This window comes from Corvus hawaiiensis, chromosome 9 (genome assembly GCF_020740725.1).
Source record: "Corvus hawaiiensis isolate bCorHaw1 chromosome 9, bCorHaw1.pri.cur, whole genome shotgun sequence".
Lineage (NCBI taxonomy): Eukaryota > Metazoa > Chordata > Aves > Passeriformes > Corvidae > Corvus > Corvus hawaiiensis.
The window spans coordinates 27,899,710-27,917,926 of record NC_063221.1 but is presented as its reverse complement, the minus strand read 5'-3'; the positions used below and the strand labels follow the sequence as shown (position 1 = coordinate 27,917,926).

General features: G+C 41.3%; 1 protein-coding gene across 3 annotated transcripts in view; it reads left to right on the top strand.

Annotated features, from left to right (window-relative positions):
• Positions 1 to 18,217, top strand: part of LRP8 (LDL receptor related protein 8) — a 173,159-nt gene that overhangs the window by 110,368 nt on the left and 44,574 nt on the right. The window lies entirely within an intron of this gene.

The following is an 18,217-nucleotide window of genomic DNA, read 5'->3' as shown; positions in this document are numbered from 1 at the left end:
AGATTGAGGAATGCAAGCATAAACTCACCACTTACTTCTTTTTCAGATATGTGACATTCTCCTGGTTAAGAGCAGAAATTATTGTACAGAAAGGTACAGGGTGTTAGAGTGTAGGGTGTTAAGAGGAAGAAAAAGAGACTGGGAAACCTTAATTCATATTGCATTTAATAGGGGAATGATTTAGTAGGGCAGGTTTAATAAGCAGCAGTTCTGGAAATAGGTTTTAAAATAGAAGTGGAATATAAAATCAAACCCTGAATGTTGGTTCAAAATACAGCACCAGTTCATGCAGTTCTTTCGTATTTTGAAGTACATGTCATGAGTTGTTCAGGGAGATGTATCCAAACTTGACAGTTATATTTTTAAGGGGTATTTTCCATGGTCCCAGGTGCTCTGTGTGCTGCTGCTGTGTGTGCTGATCTCTTACAGTGCTGGTCAGTTCTGCCCTCATTTCCTGTTAAGTTGCCCAGATGTAAAGTCCTGTTGTTGGTAGCATTGATGGTATCGTTCACCCCCAAATACACAATCCTCTCCCAGCTCTCCGTTCAGCCCGAAGGATATTACGTCTCTATTATTCTTCTTTGATGCAGATCTCCTGCATGACTGAGTGGGTTTGGTGACATTACTGTGCTTTCGTGGAAAAAGACTTAATAAACTGTTCCCTGCCCTTGGAGAATTTTTCCTGGAGAAGGGTGGAGTGTCTCTTTCACGGCATCACATACACTGGGCCATTGAATTCAAGTAGCAAAAGAAAAAACTAGGCCAGATCAGCCAGGCACAGCCACATACCCAGTTTGAGGACCTGGGGCAGTAACATAAAGCTTTTTTTTTTTTTACTTTTTTTTCCCCCAAGGTTAAGAGCAGATCTGTGGGTATAAATGTGATAAGATGCTGGGGGGTTGCAAATTCAGTGGAACATGTAAATTAAGGACTATTCTGTTGGAATAATCTGTTAGAGATCATTCAGGGAATTGAATACGGTGATGTTAATGCCAGATGTACAGGTGTGCATTTTAACAACACTCCCACTGCACTAACTGGCTACAGCCAGCATAAAATACAGCACTGTCGCCCTGTCACTGTCCCTGCTGGGCCTTTGGGAGCACTGCTGACCTGCAGCAGCTGAGGACCCCATCTGTAAAGCAAATATAGGACAAGGCACTGGGTGTGGAAACACTTCTAGAGCCACAGGATCCTCCCAGAGACAAGGTGCGAAAGTGGCAGTCTCATTTTCCAGGTGCCCAGACTGGTTTGTAGGGCTAGTGATGAAAGCTTTGATTTGTCAATGTGATCAAATTTATTGAGACAGAATAAAATGAAAACAGCCATGATCATCTCTCCATGAAGTCATGGAATAATTTAAGACAGAGGTTCATAATTTGTGATCTCTGGGGGTCATCTAGTCCAATATCCTGCTTAAAGTGGACCCCTGTCCTCATGTTTGACCACCCTTATTAATGAAAAAAATCCCTTCATCTTGACAGACTCCTTTGTTGCAGCACATGTCTGTCACCTCCCATCCTGTCACTCTGCACCTCTGAGAGCAATCTGGCTCCATCTTCACTATTCCCTCCCATTCTGTAGTTGAAGGCAGCAATGATATCTTCCTTTAGCTTTCTCTTCTGTTGGCCAAACAAGTGCTGGTCCCTCAACCTCTCCTTGTTTGTAGTCTCTCATTTCAGATTATTTTGTCAGATAATTGGCAGTGATGCAATTCTGTAATCAGGATACAGTTTTTGCTTTGTTCACTCACCTCTGTTAAAGCTTTATCACATCCAAAATATAACTTAAACATTAATTCATTTCACTGGTTTTACGATGCCACTTGGCTTCCAGGTCTGCTTTGCAGAGGGTTCCACGCTCCTGAGAACTCCTTTTCCATGGGAATGTTTAACAGTAGAGATGAACAAGACTTTTTGAGGTCAGTCAGCAGACCAGTAGTTGCCTGGGCATAGTGGCTTACAGTCCCTTTTATTCGAAGTGTATATGATTCTTCTAATTCTCACAAATGTGCCTTTACCCCTGACTGAACCATCCCATCTCAGCCCAGTGCTTCCCAAGTGCCTCCGGATCCATAACCACTGCACCTGCCTGGAATGCCTCCAGGTGTGTCCTGACTGAGCAACCCCAAGTCAACCTCAATATCCCAAAGGACACAAAACTGCGGGGACTAACATGAGAAGTCTTTGACAAAGTAAGGAATCAAATCCAGTTTTTCTGGCATCCTGTTCCTTTTCTTGAAGTGTGAAATTATTCTTCTTACATCAAAGGAAATTCAGCGAACTCAAAGCCGAGCAGTTTATCCCCAGTAGTGGGATAACTTTGTCTGTGACTCGTGGGCAGTGAATTACATCTCCTTTTTGATGATTACATGGCTGTGGTGATCTCAGCATTTTACTTACCTAAAGATGTAAATGAATTTAGGATTTGTAATGATTGTGCTCCAATTCTAACAGTGCTGAAAAGTTTTAAGTAATACCTATACAAAATATGTTTTTTCTTTAAGGGAATGTGTTTAGAGCTTAAGTCTCAGCAGTGACCTTTGCAGAGGGCTGACCAAGTTCTGTAGGAAAACCAATCGAAAAAACCTTCTAGGTCTGTTCTGATGTTTGTACTGTTCCATTCTTGAGCAGTGTTATCTTGTGGGGGAGTCACTTTTTCATGTAGCATTGTCTGCTTGGACATTTGCAGTGTTTCCATCCCCCAGATGGATTTTGAGCTTTTGCTTGTTGATGGCTACAAAGTTTAAACACCAGCATTTAAACATTTTCCCTATTGGTCTAATGTGTTCATGCAGTTCATAGACAGGAGTGGTCATAAAAGAGTTAGATACTGCCTTTTTATGGCTACAATTAATCTTGCAGTTATTTCAATAGGAGAGAATAACAGGAAAATGAAAGTTCAGTGTGAGAAGCTCTTGTATGTGTAATTATTTAACAGGCTATAAATATTGAACTACTAAAAACTTTAAAGGTTTTCAGAAATCTCAAGTAGCTTTTCATTGCTTAGTGCTTTTTTTTCCCCATTTTCTTGCTACTTGCTTTCTGAAATTCAGATTACCTAATTTTTATATTTATATTTTTGTTTGTTTATTGAGGGAAGGATCCAGGAATCACAGTTGTTTAACTATTATGGCTGATGTGGAAAGGAAATAATTTCTGGAAATCAAAGGCAAAACATAATTTGAAAATTGAAATGTTTTAACTGAATGAAGTAGTATGGCAGTACAAGAGCACAGACAGCAAACCTTTTCTCCTTTTTTAAATGGGTGAATTATGGTGTGAGGAAAATAAGTGAATATCAAATGTCTTTATCTTAACATTATTGACATTAAAATACCTTCTGCATTTTAGTATTATCATGAATTGTATGTTGAAGTTGTGTTTCCTTGTTCTACCACATTTTCTTTTATGGGTGTTTTTCCTCTCTTTCTCCATTCCTACAGTTGTAGGATCCTGTTTTCATTCAGGACAAACTCCCACTGAAATCTTTTGTGGTTTTAATAAGGGTCTCATGACACTCCATCCTGCTTCCTTTAGGATTAGGATCATGATTAAGACTGGTTTAATATGCAGTCTCTGAATGCTTTGGTAGATAATTTCTGTAATTTAAGCCTTGCACTGGAGATTTTTAATGCCTGCAATGCTTTCAGTGAGATTGTGCTCTGGGGTGAGGGTCACAGCCAGCACTGCCTGCTTGTGTGAGGGTGGTGTGGATCCTCCCTGTGCCTTTGTGGGATGCAGTGAGAGCCTTAACCAAGGCTTGGTTTTAGCAGTAGCTACAGCCTCCTTTCTAGGGGCACTATATTCGTGACTGTATTTGAAGTGACCCTTTTTGACTTATGTTCTGACATACTAAAGCACATTACAAATCCTTTGCATTAAAATGCAGAGAACTGAGTAGCTTCATTAGAGCACACGTTGGGCTCATGCCAATTATTGCACCCTTTTTCTGGCCTATGCTGCAAGGTCATCATCTTACTCTGTCGCTGGAGCTCTGTAACTTGTGTGAGACTGTGAATTCTCTGTTATGGCAGAGGCTGCAAACATAACCACACTTGTCTCTTTTTTTTTTTTCCTGTACAGGGATTATTAACAAAGGTAGCGTGTTTGACAATCAGTGATTTCATTTCTAGCCACTGTGTGTGCTTTCATGTGTGTAAAATGATACATGTGTATTGAGAAATGCACATATACACACACAGAAAAGAACAAGAGGTCATTCAAGTATTTCACTAGGTGTATCAGCCCCGTGTGGATTGTGACTGAGAAATAGCAATTAACATACTGAATTCCACTGGAATTTATGCTGCTGCTTCACAATTCCTGCCTCTAGACATGTTGGCAAGTGTCAAACTTGGAGCTGAGTTGTGAGAACCAGCAGGGATATTTGTAATGAAGTCAAGGAGTAGGTAGTAAGGGAAAGTCTTTTCTTTCCAGCCACAGGTCTACACACCAGTGTTCTTGTGCAACAGCCTGAACACACTCAATTAAAATTGCCATCTAAGCTGCCTGTTTCATCCTCTAAAAAAGAAAACAGGTGGGGGTTTCTTTGTATGTGTATATAAAAGATGGAATGGTCGTTCTGAGATAAGAAACACAATTATTTAATAGTAGCAGAGCCTTTTCAGACTTACTTTCTTTTGCACATAAGAGGATGAGGACATACTAGAATTTATTAAATCTGGATTTGTCTACTGAATCCTTTTTTTTGCTCTGAAGTCTTCATGTGCTGTAGGTTCCATTGAGCAGCATTTCACTTCTCAACACCTTTAACACCTCAGAGTTGTCACTTCAGTATGGAAAAAAAAATATCTCTCTTTGGTACGAGCCTGGATCTTGGTGCAGTGATCTCCTCACTGTGGCCATGCAGGTGCTGCCAGGAATGGTGTGGGATGGCCTCCCTGCAGCTCCTGTGGCTGCTGGAGGTGGCCTGACGTGGGCTGGGACACTGCACTCCATTTTTCCTTTATGATAGGAAGTTTTGGGAGGTCCTGAATGCTGTTTGTTATAGTCAGTCCTTTGGCAGAACAGAGAGGAGACACTGTCCTGGCAGATACAAGGTGAAATACCAATGTTGCACCGTACTCAGGCAAGCTTTTAATTTTACTTTTAAAAGTACAGACATCAGGAAGCAGGAAAAAGTGTTTTACAGTTAATTCTGGCAGTGTCCTGGAAACTTGTATAATTTTTCTTTCTGTGATTTTATCACTCATCTTGGCAGGTTTCATTATGTTTGCTCATCGAGGGACCTTTTGTGCCTTTATTTTCCCTTGTGACAAGGAGCACTTTTGCGACCATAATCTCTTTTACAAATGGGTCTTGTCTCAATGCTGCTCAGCTCCTTTATCCTTTGTACAGTTTTGTCCCCCTAGCGTTCTGTGGGGCTTTTTCCTCCCTGTTTTGATTAGAATTGGAATAATCTCTGTGAACAAGAGAAAGAAAGTGAGCCTGGGAGGAAGGAAAATGAAAGAGCAGCTGCTGATACGGAGGCTCGGAGACCCCCTCGGGGGATGCTGGACTCACAGCCACAGCCAAGAGCCTCGAGAAGGGGCTGTGTGTTCGTGGCTGTGTGGAACCAGCTGCTCCTGATGGAGCCTGGCGGGTGGTCTGTGAGCATTCCCTCTTCCCAGTGCCAGGGTTAGCCAGGGAATGAAAGGGAAGGAGCCACAGGAACCCCCGGTCTCATTTGTACTTGAGCATCTCCAGGAGTGGAGCTGCCTCCACAGGGCCTGATCTCCCCTGAAGTGTTTATTGGTGCTTATGTGCCTGTCCTGGGCTGGCATGGACAGCAGAGCACCTGCTGTGCTGACAAAAAACCAGGGAAAAGGTGGTGACTATTCCATTAATAGCCTGGCATGCTTGGTAATTCCAATTCTGGACTCTTCCCTATGACTCTGAAACCTTTGACCTTGTTTTAATGATATTCCAGCTTTTCAGAGGAGGAACTGAAAAGTTGTTCTGCTTATCAGGTACCTGTAAGTACAACTACTGCTGTTTAATTTTTAAAAATATTTGATTGCTGGCATGCTTCAGGGACAGGTTGCTTCAGCTGAAAATGACTGGGAAGAAATCAAGATAACAAGCTATTGGTAAGATTTTTCTAATCTCTTGATTTTCCAGAGTGCACCAAGCTTTTGTATAGTGTATGCAAAATGAAAAAATCCACCCTGTAATAGTAGATTTAATTAAGTGAATCTGTGAGGAAAAATTAAAGTGGGCTTTGGAAGAGGTAAGTCAAATACCTCAACTATTGTATCTCTAGTCAGATACAATGTTTTGGTTTTTACAAAGGAAAAGCATGTCCAAGCTTCTAGTAGGGCTTTTGATTATTTTAATCAATGGTTTCTTTCCAGCTTGCACAATATGTTTACTTCTAAGAAACAGCAATGCTGTGGAAGATTACAATAGAACAATCTATGTTTTTTCTCATAATTAAAGTTCTATTCTGTTTCCATAATTACCTGTTATCTGATGTGAAACCTGGTTTCATTATATTCAAGCCAGACAGTGAACTAAATGGCTTTTAAGGGATCAAAGAAACACTGTCACCCTTAAAATCACATTTTTAAGTTCCTTTTTGCACATAACTTCTCTACTACAAGCCCATTGTAAATTGTTCTTCTGTCCAATAACCACCAAGCACTTAAACCACCAATTTTAATCATGATTTGTAATTTCAGCACCAAGAGGTGCTTCAGAAAAGCAGATCCAACACGGGTCCTGTAATAGCAGTCCTAGTTTCCTTTGTAATTAAGTAATTGTGTTTGCAATGTAATTAAGTAATTGTGTTTGCAGCAGGGCATTGCTGAAGCCAGTGGGGTTCTGCCCAAGCTGTGCAGCTGCCTTCTGGCGCAGAGCTTATGGCTGTGCTGAGGTTACAGGGGGCTGGCAGAGGGATTTGGTATCAGAACAGTCTCGAGAGAAGCAAGAAGACCAATGAAACTGAGGAGTAGCAGGAGGAGTGGAACAGAGATTACAGTGAGGTCAGAGGGGTCCCTCATCTGATGCCAGGCATGGCTTCAGTGTTACCCTTCATACACAGAGATGATTGTATTAACATAGTTAAGGTTCGTTTGGCAAAGGCAGCCTCTGAAGGTGGGTTTGAAGGGAGAGCATGACCAAGAAATATGGGAGGATGCCCTGTGCAAAGGGCAGGGTGAGCAGCACTTGGGGTAGTCAGCAGCACTTCAGGTAGGAGGGCGAGGGGAAGGGGTAGGAGAAGCAGGAGTCTGGTGCCAGTGGTGCAGCATACCTGGTTCTGCCCTCCATGCTGAGGCAGTGGTAGAAAATTAAGATATCGGTGTGTGGTTCTCAGGGGACTTGCAGGACATCTTGCCATAAAGTCATGGAGCTGCGGGTCTGGCAGTCAAGAACCCTGGGTTTGTTTTGGCTCTGCTGCTGCCTTGTTATGGGGCCATGGGTGACTGAAGTTAAAAATGTCACCATCTGCAAAAGAAGAGGTGTCATTTTGTCAAGACTGCTCACAGAGGTGCTGCTGTGTCCTAACTGGGTGATTGGAGTATGTCTGATTATATTCCTCTTTGATAGATACCAGCTAATAATAGGGCTATAAACTGTGATTGGATTTTTCCATTGGATTAAAAGCTCTTAACTGTGGTACTCTTGTTGTTCTAATTTCTTGCCAGGTTTTTATATTAACTGAGTAAAAATTGAACACATGGGACATTTTAAGTTAACTGTTTCTCTTTCACAATCCCTTACTTAAATTTTTCATCCACAACTCTTTAGTAAGATATTTTCTTAAGTCGCTGTTTTCCAAGAAGTGAAGGTAAAGAGTAAAGCCTAGATGTTCACAAGTACACCAGGAAATATCTGTAGGATCCAGACTGAGACTTCTGAAAGATATTGTCGGTGTTTAAATGCACCCCTTTGGATGCTTCAATGTAGGCAGCAGCTTCTAAGCTGAATGCTCTAAATTAATGGATTGTAGGAAGCAATTCCTTTTGCACACTTTCCTTCTGTAGTGGTAGCTGGAAGGGGGGCATCTGGCCATGCCTGTGCTTTGATAACGTGTACATGCATCAGTATCAGATTGTGAAATATCAGATTTCACTCAGTGAAAGCAGTGAGGTGCACAGGCTCTGAGAAAAACTGAGCTTAAGCAACCTCTTCAAAACCATCTGTGTGAAAGTTTAAAAAAAAAAAAGTGGGAGTTTTTAATCTGTGTAGCCTTTAGGCACAGATCATTCTCCCATATGTGCTCTCAGATTTTGCCTCTTGCTGTTCTACTGCCTGCTGTAGCTGGATTTTATTGTCCTGAAATTTAAAGGTCACTGTTGTTACTTCCAGCTGCTGTTGGACTGGGAGCATGGATTTTTGGGTTGTCGAGAAGTCAGCCCATCATTGCAGAATGATGTTGTCTCAGTACCGGTCATGCTCCATTGCTTAGTGTGTCTTGAGCCATTCCTTGTTATGTTTTGTGAGCTGGTAATCTTGATTGAGAAGGTTTAAAGAGAAGTATTTAAGCAGAAGTGTGTATCAGAATTTTGGAGAAAATGGAGAATTTTCATTGTTCTTCTTTTTCCTTCCTTTCATTGTTACACTGTGCTGGTGTAAACATTATACCTTGTTTTATTTGAAATGCGGAATTGTCCTTTGAAATGGTATTTGGAATGAAAACCAGAAGAAGTTACAGATCTAAACTGCTGGTGGCCTCAGATTGGTGGTGGCCTGAATTCTGAGCACAGTTTGAGTCCTAATGCACAAGATTTTCTGTTTATTTAATAGCAGCCGTTGCATTGTGCTTGTGCATAACAACTCTATCCACCCCCCTGAGTTCTGTATTACAGTTTCTTTCCACAAACTACTGAGCAAGGAATTTCCATGTGTTTCTGTTTTCTTTATGAGATTGGAGCCCATGATATTCTCAGCATATGGTATGAAATATTTATTATTGTTTTTAAAGGTTGGTTTTAGGAGACAGTCTGTGATGTGACTGCATTTAGTAACATAAATGAGAGTCCTTTTCTTTTTGCATATATTTAAGAAGCTATGAGGAGTTAGTCATGGTGAGTTCTAAATACCAGGGAGACGACCACTGTGAAAGCATTTCAAAGGGAAGAAGCTTGAAGCTATAGAATGATGTTTAGAAAGGGCCAATTTAAACTAAATAAAAATGTAATCCCTGCTATACATAATAAATGAAGAAGAAATCTCTAAAATTGTGTAAAATAATTAAAAGAAAAACATGTCTGGGATTCAGGTTCCTGCAAAAAGTGTATTCAATGACTATGTAAAATCAGGGAGGAACTTAAGAACTGTGGGGTCAATTCTTAATTTTATATAGCCTAACAACAATTTTGCATGTTCTTCTCCTTCACTTGGATTTTTTTCATTAATCCTATGGTTCTGGTTTGGAAAAAGCTGTGTTTTTTTCCAGAGTGTAAAGCAGCTGCCACTGGAAGCTGTTGTGTAGCGTATGTTCCAGAAGGAGTGAATGTGTCCCTATCTGCTCATCAAATATTTTGAGAACAAGGGCTGATGTTTCTGGCTTTCAAGACACATTTTCTCTCCTCCTAAGCCAAATGAAAAATTTTCATAGTTCAAACCCACACATGTGCTGACTTACTTCCTCTGTACTGTAATTACTTAACCACTTTGCCAAACTCTAGAGATCTTCAGAGATCAAAACTGGCTGGATGGAGAGAGTGGAGAGGTTTGAGAGGGGGAGGAGGAACAGTAGCCTCAAGAGGGGTGGTTCAATGCATGGTTATGGCAGCCATGGATGACACATGCCAGTGCACACAACAATGGATGCACAAATCTGTCTTCAAAGAAACAATTACTACACGTGGAGCTCCAGCACATTGTGTAGAGTGCAGTGGTTGTCAGCTAAAACCAGTTTATGATCTGGAGAGACTGACTTGGTCAGCAGAGAGACTGGGCTGACCAAGTCATGTTGTTCTATTGATTGAAAGTCAGCAAGAGGACATCATGTCTTCCTCTGGAACAGGCTCACAGAATCTGTGTTTGCTTTTCTGTATAACCTGAGTCATTGAGAGCGGGCACTATTTCAAAGATATGCTGGAATCTGGATGCCAGGGTGGCTGGTAGGCTGGTTTTAGTATTTTGTGTGGCCTCCCAGTGTTATCTTTGTTGAAAATGCTAAAGTAATCAATACATTTGAACACTGTTACAAGCACACTTCTGCAGGCAGTCAGTCGGGATATTGGTGCTATTTCAAACATCAGGAAAGGAGTATTTTATTTTGATGATTTTACATGGCTACTCTAGTTTTTGTTTGTGGTTTTTGTTGGGTTTGATTTTTTTAACCTAACAGAAAGAAGCACTCCTTAGGTATGCAGACATTTTTCATACTTCCGGTTGCTTTTTAGGGAGAATGCAAGAGAATATTTCCTTCACATTCTGAAGGTTATATTGGTTCAGCTCAGCCTTTGTATTAATTCCAGCCTGGGATCATGAGAAATGTGTGTTGCTCCAGGACTGAACTGTAATTGTGACATGGATCAAAATCTCTGTCAGGCTGTTCTTTCCCTCTCCTAAAGCAGATTAGCAGCCTGGCATCTGTTTTCTTTGGGGAAGATGGCAGAGATGCCCAGAGAGCAGAGGAGCTGCCTCACAGCTGCCTTTTGTGCCTTTGGTGGAAGTGCCTGTGGTTGCCAGTTGTGCCATGTCCCTGATGTTGGCAGGCAGGGCTGGTGGCTGCTGGTTACTCTTGGCTTTGGTGTGATGCAGGGCTGGGCTGGTGCTTTGGGTCTTGAGGCAAAGCTCTTCAATCTGCCAGACCCTTTCCCCTTGAGCTCTGCATGTCTTCACTCCTGCAGTTGGCTGGTGGGAAAGACCTACATAAAGACAGAGGAGGTTTTGGAAAGGTTGGGCACTCTGAGTGCAGTTATTTAAAGTTCTGACATCAGAGTCCCTCAAGTCTTAGGTGGCTGTGTAGGAAATTACAGGTGACCTGCATAGGAAATGAGGTGTACTTTCAACCTGAGTGTCATAAAAATTACTTTATCTAGACCAAGTGCAATCTTACCTACTATGCAGGTGACAGAACTTGGTCTCAGAGATCTATTCTGCTTCTTTTAGTTATGTTAGGTTGGAAAGAACGTCTTCCTGCTGAAAGCATTAAAAAATCATGTACCAGCCCTTAAGAACCACATTACACTGTATTCCTCTGAGCTTTTCACCTGCTGGCTCTGTGAGTGGGATCCCTGCAAAGTAAGTTCAATCACTGAGTTAGCCAATGCTTCAGGAGCACCAGAACTTGTGAATTTGATTTCTCTTCCATCCCTAACTCCCTTTCGTTTATGTCCTGGGCTTGACTGGCCTTTTGATGCATCAGAGAGTAATAAGCATTCCAATTCAAAGTTTCCCCAGTTTCTTCATGCATGGATGGACATCCAGTACAGGCTGGGCTTTTGATGCAGCCTTTTTTTCTGTCAGAGCATTCTACCCTGCCGTGTATTTTTGCTGAATACATAAGAATTCTCCTCAAGATATCATATCTTTTTGTTATTTGGCCTCTGCATTTGGTATTTACGAGGGCAGAGAAGCAGATTGTTGCGGGGAGGCATTAATTGTATATGGAAACTTTGTTTCTGTAGGAAATTAGTGTAAGAATCCATAATATTGAGAGTTGAAATGATTTACAGTCTAGGTACAAGGGGGAGTTAGATAATAAATTCATTGAATAAGGAAAGCCAGAAGCAAGCATGGGAATTTTTTGGCTGGGTATATGAAGGATTGTAAGGAATTCTTTAGCTGTATGAGAAACAAATCCATATAGTACAATACTGGTCAATGGGAGTGAAATTATAAGCTGCAGTGGCAGAAATTGAGTAAATACTAAAGTATTTCTAATTTCTGTTCAGAAGGAAGGGGAAGAAGTTTCATTTGCACATTTAATAACATGCCTGCTACTCAACAGCAGCTATTAAAGGTTTGGCTTTTAAAGCAGAAGTACTGACAAACTCTCATTGAAGGACACAGCCAGTCAGTTTTCTGATCTGTATTTTTATTTTTTTTAGAACTTGCATTACTGTTTTTTAGAGATGTTGGAACACTGGTGGAAGTTAGTAAAAGTAAGTTAGTAAAAGCTATATTTTTATGGTGGTTTAAAAGGTTAAACAGATCACAGTACAGAACCTGCTGCAGAAGGTCTGCAGCCCAAGCCTGGAGTTCCTGACTGCTACAACGATAACAATTCAGCTCCAAAGCTGTGTGTGCTGAACAGGCTGTTGTTAGTTTTGGACAAAGCCACAGAGAGCCTGATAATGGAACATAATACATCAAGATTAAAAAAAAAAAAAAATCTGTGTCAGCATGTGAGTGATAACAAGAGTTGTGTCACTTCTCAGTGGTCCTTGATTGAATCATGACCTTGTTAATAAGATACTGTGTGTGTTAATAAACTGCTGTTGTGTGTATTTTGTGATTAGTGATTTAACTTAAACATAAAGGTTGGAAAAATGTAGTTTACAACATAATTAGAAGCCATGTTAAGCAAGTTGAAGAGCAGGTGGATGAGAGGTGGTAAAAGACGTGGGCAGCTGCTATAAAGTGGAAAGGTTATTAGACAAGGGGCTGGGAACAATCTTACAAGGCTCACATGATTAGAGAGTTGAAAAATATTAGAAGGGTATTTGGTATTTGATTTATTGAAGAGAGGGTTGAGAGTTGCCTTTATCAATTTACACTTGTCTCCTTAGAGAAGAGGTTTCATCACACAGTTGTTTCTTTAGCTTAGCAAGGATCAGCCTGATCCAGGAAACTAGATAAGAGAAACACAGATAAGATACAGCTCTTAACAGTAGTGGCAAGTAAAGTGGACTCACTTGTACAGAAATCCTTACTGACTGAAGTCTTTAAATCAAAATAGGTACCTGTCTTAAAGATATGCTGTCGTTTAAATGAGGTGTTGATGTAAAAAGTCAGCCATTGCTGTGCAAGCTTTTAATGGTCCTGAGGCTTTTAAACATGGGAGGTTCTCTCAGCTACTGCACACAGACAGCAGTGACACAGTTTATAGGTGAAGGTGATGCCTTAGGATTTTAGATTTTGTATTTTTCATATATTGGTAATCCTGCAATTCTTTAGTATATAACACTAAACTCCATACACAATGTTAGCTACTGTTCTCCCATTTTGGTCAGAAAAAACAATTCCTCTCTAGGCCTGGGAATCAAGGACACCTGACTGTCTCAGGCCCCGAGAAACGGAAACAACAGTGAGTTGGGGGGGGGAGCAAACTTGGGGAGAATGACTTCATTACCTGAAGCTGTAATTGGAAGATTAACCCCTGATATGCAAATGGACCAAACATATAAAAGTATGAAAACCCATAACCTGTCGTCCATTTTTGGGTGTAGGCCCTGGGGTGGTGCTTCATCTGCCCTAAATGTACCTGAAGGCTCTTCAATAAATATGACTGCTTTTTATTCTCTTAATTTTGTCTGGCCTCTGGTTTTAGGTAGTCCCAAAAGGCATCAAAGGTATTTGGCCCAGCTGCTGCAAGGCACAGTAAGCTCTGACACTGGAGGGAACTCCGTCTGGGAATCATGGAATACTCCATCCAGCTCACTGGGAAGGAATTTTCAGGGCAAAAATTGGGTTGTTCGACTAAGGGAACTCCACAGGTGCGGGAGAACCACTCTCCTTTCTTCTCCCCAACCATGGATCATTATTTGAAGGTCACAGAATCACAGATTTGTCAGGGTTGGAGATCATCCAGTCCAATGCCCCTGCCAAGGCAGGGTCACCTGGGGCAGGTGACACGGGAACATGTCCAGGTGGGTTGGGAATGTCTCCAGAGAGGGAGACTCCATAACCTCCCTGGGCAGCTGTGCTCTGCCACCCTCAGCACAAAGTTCTTCAAAATGTCTTCAGAGAAAGTCATAGGTATCAAGAAACTTTTTTTCTGTTCTGTGATCCTTGGAGATTTTTCTTTCTCAACACATGGAAACCAGGACAAATCTCTGAGAGGTGCCAGGTCACATGGGTGGCAAACATAATTGGGGAGGTTTTGCACATTGGAGTAGCTCATCACCTGATACGTGATTGATGGCAGAGTTTTCATGGAGTTAATGAGTAGAATGTTAAGGAGTAGAAGTTACCTAATATACACCTATGTAGACTACATCATATATGCTATCTATATCTAATATACCTATACTTCTTTTCATCTCTGATGTGCACAGAATATGCCCAGAGATAACAAGACTCAGTGTTTTAGGTGGAGGAAGGTGTTTTGGCATGTTTTGCTGCCAAGCCCTGTTTGAAGTCGTTTGAAGCCTTTCCGGCTGGGGAAGCGACAGTCGCTGTTCCAGCAGCCTCTCTTGTCTGAACAAGCTCTGGCTCCTTCCCTTCTGATCAAAAACCCTTGGTGAAAGGTGCAGCTTGGATCCTTTAAAGCATCTCATTATGGGCTATATTTAGAAGTGCAAAGAATATATTATTAATTACAAGGATGCTCCAAAACAAAGAAGCTGTTTTATCCATGCCCTTGATGAACAGAAAAGTTCCTGTGCTGAAGGAAGGTTATGCAATTAACAGTATATTCATTAGGAGTTCATCAGATAGCAAGCTATGCTTATCTTCAGGATGGTTCTGGAATATCTGACAATTTCCTAGTTACTACCTAAGTGATAAGGAAGAGCAAGAGACAGGAACTGACAGTTCCTGATATATAAATTTTTATAAATTTCCCGATTATATAAATTTTACTGCCAGTGAAATTTATATAATACAGTTTACATATCTGTTATCTGCTAGTTTTATATATATACATCTACATATTATTTTACATCTCAATTTACAGGCCAAGTACTTTCTTGCTGCCTTGCTGGAAAGAACTGGAGGTGGAAGATGGCCCCGCATATTTCTTGGCTGCTAAACAAGTACAGTGTATGGGCATTGTGCGGATCATTACAGGGCTTTTGCTCTCTTTTGTTCCCACAAAACCCCTCTTACCAGAGTAGCTGTCCCCTGGGGCCATCCAGTATCATCCTGGATGTTTGCTTTGACCTGTTCAGTACTCTCAAATCCAGTCTGTGCACTGGTCCTGTGAAACAGACTCACCTTTGCAGGGGAATTTCTCCAGCTTAAGGGATTTTTGTCATTATTTCAGTACTAACAAAATAAAATAATTTTTCTGTCTTCAAGTTCAGACTAGCATCTGGTAATTGATTTTTGCTAGTTGTGTGATACAATCAGGTGAACTTTTTAAACTGTACTTTAAAACCTAATTTTGGGTTGAGCATTAATTTGCTTCCAAAGAATTGGATAAGTCAAGTGCCTAAATAGGCTAGAATATGTATGAAATAAGCTGCCATCTGGAATTTGTTTCTGGATTTGCTGTAATAGAAATGGAGCACTCTGGGATGCATATTTTGGGGCATTCTAGAAATTAATATATAGGAAGAAAAATAGATAAATCTGTCCTGGTGCTGTGCTTAGCTGCTTGTATAAGAATTTGACAGGTGACCAAGGTGATTATGTCGGGTAGGCTTGGACAAAGTGAGATACTGCCAGAGGAGAGAATGAATTATTTTTAGAAACTAATTTTTTAAACAGTTCAGGGTCACAGTGCCAACAATTTGAAGGCAGCCTAGAAAACTCTGTCACTTTTATCTATAAACCAAAGCCAGTCAAATAACATTTGATTCAATAAAAAGTAAATTTGTCCCATATCTAAAAGTATCTGTGCAGAAATTGTTCCAAGATGCTTTCAAACTGCTGAGTTACAAATCCACACAGGGAGGGATGATTGATTTATTGTGTGCTGCAATCTGGAGTATTTTATCACTGAATCTTTAGTGAAGAAAGTTGATGTTGTTAAAGCTGCAATGTATTTAGACCCAAAGCCTAGGAATAAACCAGGAAGCATTATTGGATCGGTACAGATCAGGAGAGTGTGGTTATTACCTGTGTTTCCGTGGAGGGCAGCTCTCGGTGTGGTCTCCTCCAAGTCAGACCATGAAGGGATGGGTTTTGTATCAAGGGTGGGCTCTGGTGTGCCCATGGGATGCCCAGGTCATGAGAACTAGGTAATGGGAATTAGGCACACGGCTGACACCTAAATAGGTGACAAAAGACTTGTAATGAGTCCCGTTTGGGTGGGGGAACGCTGAGGCTGTTCCCCACCTCTGCCACATCCCGGCCCCGAGGGCTCTGTTCAGCAGCTCAACACATCCATTTGTCAGCTCTGTGGCTGAATGAGAAAGTTTCAAAGTTGTTCAAAACTCTGTTTGCCCACAAGGCTCCGGAATCACTGATCTAGGGCAGGGAACAAATTTCCCTTTCAGAAGTTGCATTTCTTGGAGTTAATTAGCTGACTTCCATTCATGCTCAGCTTGTGCCGCCGTAACCTCCCGACTCTCATTTCTTCCTTGACACTCTTCTTTCTTCCCAGAGCATGTCTGTGTTTGAACTTTGCTGATTCCCAGCTACTTTGCTACCAGTCTGTGCTGGGTCAGCTGTTACCCTGGGGTGTTTTATTCTCCTAAGGCTTGCCTGAATCAGAACTGCCTTGAAAGCATCACGCATCACTAATCAAGGGAAAACACAGTGGATCATGATAGATTTTTAAAGGTTGTTTATAGCCAGACTTAGTTTTTCACAGTAGGCATCCCTGGATAAAAGCAGAGGTAGAGGATCTGTGTTGAGAAACAGAGCTCAGCTCTCAACCATGTCAAAGACTGGAGTTCCATTTGATTTCTGGGCTCTACGAAAGGCAAAATCATTTTCTTTTTTCCTTTTTTTCCCCCCTTTTCTCCCCCGACCTCCTCCATTACTATTAATGCAGAAGGGAAGGGAAGGCTGAACTGCATTACAACTGGCAATATGTATACAGATTGACAGGGTAATTACTGATGTAGGCAGTGGTGGGATGGGAGGTTTGACAGGACAATGTTTGTACATCACTCTCTTTCAAACTAGCTCTAGAAACAGTAGAGTTTAGAGAACAGGTTCTGTTCTGGGTAGAAAAAAGCAGAGTATTTTTTCTGACCTTCTTAAACAAAGTCATGTCATTGTTGCATTTTTTTTTTTTTTTAACCTTTGCTTTTGATTGAGCATGAAAAATACCTCTCACAAAAGGGAATATTTAATAGCTTTTCTATTAGAAAACTATCTCTAAAGAGAATTTTGAGTCCTGGGTTTTGCTGGCAGGCCTGGGTGTTTGCTAACTACCAAAGTCAACTGTCAGTTTATTATGAAACTGTTTGGGATCAGCAGTGCACACTGCTGCTTTACTTATGCCAAGAACAGGTTCTTCTTCAGCTGTTCTGGTTTCTTACTTTGATGTCTAGGATTTTCCCTGTGGTTTTTTTTAGTATCTTTTTTCCTCTGTGCCAAGCTAAGGGCATGACCAACTGATCCTTAAGATGAGAGAAACCCACCAGTGAAGAGAAAATAAAATTTTAAGTAGTACAAAGTGATCTGAAGAAATCTGATATGGAAACTGAGGTTTTCAGTGGCCAGAGTAATGTCTTAAAGACACAACTCTTCTTGAAAGCAAGTTCTGCTCTGGTTTAGAGGAGGAGTAGAGAGAAAGGCAAGAAGGTCTGGTGCTTTCACAAGGAGGGACCATGTTAGGGTTTTGAACAGCTCTCCATTTTAAGTCTGGGGCGAATTATGAATTTTCCTCTTCCATCAACAAGATGGAAGAGCCAAAGTGGTAGAAATAGTGGGAAAAGTTGGCAGATGGCCTCAGACTTGAGTTTATCAAAATCCCCTTTTTGTTCCTCTAAACAGTGAGGGCTGTGCTTCACTGTCATTAAGCAGGGCTGTCACTACAGGGCTGTATTCATTTCTTCTCTGGATTAATCTGGGTAAATGTTTCTCGTGACCATATGGCCGTGGTGTCAGGAAAGATGGGAAACTGGTGTTCAGAGGTGGCACGTGGCTGATGGGCTCTGCTGCACACTGTGTAATAATGCTTTACTCAGATGGGGTTGGACTGCACCAGCCTTGCTCTATTGTTCACGTTCCTGCCTTGCCCTGTGGAGTCATGCTCAGCTCTGCAACAGGTCACACCACAAGTGTGGTGTGGTCATGGTTATTGTGTATGTTAGTGTTGTCCAGAATCTATGGAAAATGGTAACAAGGGCTGGAATCCCAGGCTGTCCTATGTCTCATTCAAGTTTGTTAAAGGATTCGTGCATTGCTGACCAAGCAGTGCCTCGAGGCATTTAACATCAGAGCACTGCTGATCATTCAGAGTGGGCTGGGTGGAG